Source organism: Monopterus albus, unplaced genomic scaffold (genome assembly GCF_001952655.1).
Source record: "Monopterus albus unplaced genomic scaffold, M_albus_1.0 scaffold51.1, whole genome shotgun sequence".
NCBI lineage: Eukaryota > Metazoa > Chordata > Actinopteri > Synbranchiformes > Synbranchidae > Monopterus > Monopterus albus.
This window is the reverse complement of record NW_018127931.1, coordinates 1,153,317-1,154,998: the sequence shown is the minus strand read 5'-3', so window position 1 is coordinate 1,154,998 and position 1,682 is coordinate 1,153,317. Positions and strand designations below refer to the sequence as shown.

The following is a 1,682-nucleotide window of genomic DNA, read 5'->3' as shown; positions in this document are numbered from 1 at the left end:
GGGTCAGATTGCACAGTTTTTATGCAACATACTGAGCACTTGAGTGTGGTATATCTGAACATACAGGTCTAGGGTTGAACAAGCCATGATGAGCTTTGACCACAGGTGCCCTGTCACTCTCAGACACAAGGTCATTTCTCAGGACCCTAAACTCTCCCCACACAAACGCAGATGCACAGTCAATCAAAACAGGGTATGTGCACAGGCTGGCTCATTTAGCGAGCCTCAAGCTAAATGCCAACTACAGTGGAGGTCAACTCCAACTGTCCCAGAATGAATAACTGACCTGACTAACTGCTGAATCATGGCTATAGGAACATACAGTAAACTAACGTGCAAGGATGTTAACAGAGGGACAAAAACCACATCTACAAATGCAGACACACATGAACAACTCACTCTGCAGGACAGTGACATTAAGCAGCAGCTGTGGGGTACTGGGCTGCCGTAATGTGGAGGAACAGAGGTGCTCATTCATCTTAGTGCTAACAGATAAAAGATCTGTTGCCTCTTGCATATTTTTGTCCACAGGACTCAATACTCGTCTCTCCTTCGGTGTCTGGAAATGCACTTTTATCCCACTTGCCACCAGAGACTTGTCAGATGATGTTTTACACACACATATACAAATACACGTAACCTGGCTGAACTTGCACTGTGGAAAGTTATACTGTACAATATATGCAATTATGATTTAGTGGATAAAATGCTATTTTGGGTCATGCTCATTTTTTCCTCACAGACATACACAAAGACACAAATTTAATCAAAACATTACATCAGTTGTATAAAGTCACATCGAATGAGTGTGTAACGAAGTACATCCTGACATAATCTGTTACCACAGGGACTAACTATACATTCTCACAACCACACACACAAACTACTGTAAATACTGAAAGCAGTGCTCACTGAACTGGCTTTTGCATGCTGACTAACATGAGATGTCATCACCTATTCTACAAACAAGCTAAACTATTTTTTGACAAAATAAACCATAGCACATTATCTGATACAGTCAAAGTTCTATAAACTAGGAGCTTCCGACAGTGGGAAGAACAGCAAAGACACCGTGGAGCACTGGATCCAGAAAAGGTGGACCATGATGAAAAGATCACAAAGCCACAGAAAGGCAAGGACAGTGTTAAAAAAAATCTAATTGAGACGCACTGGATTTTGCAGTGATGTGGTGCCAATGATAACCTTAACAGTGAAACATGTCACCACAACACAAACAATTAATAAAAGGATGAATATTTTAGTCTTGTCACACTTTTACAGATAGTTGTTTGTTCCCCTTACCCAGTCAATGTTATTTATAGATCCATCCAGCTGCCATCATGCAGAGGATGGGCTGAACCATGGAAAGGGTGGACGCCATGGGAAAGAAATTTTTGTGTGTAAGGATGCCATCACGCACACACACGCACGCACACGCATGCACGCGCGCTGTGTTTTCATTCCTTGTGGGGACTTTACATTGGCTTACATTCATTTCCTGTAGACTTATCCTAACCTTAACCATAACCACTACTTGCCTAACACCTAACCCTGACCCTAATACCTAACCTTAACCTTAAACCATGTTGCCACCCTAAAAGTCAGTGATTTCCTTGTGGGGACTAGCTTCTGGTCCCCACAAGGATAGCCGAGTCCCCACAGTGTGAGTATGTTAACAGGTT

General features: G+C 42.4%; 1 protein-coding gene across 5 annotated transcripts in view; it reads right to left on the bottom strand.

Annotated features, from left to right (window-relative positions):
• Positions 1-1,682, bottom strand: part of celsr1a (cadherin EGF LAG seven-pass G-type receptor 1a) — a 110,187-nt gene that overhangs the window by 67,038 nt on the left and 41,467 nt on the right. The gene's annotated exons all lie outside the window — the stretch shown is intronic.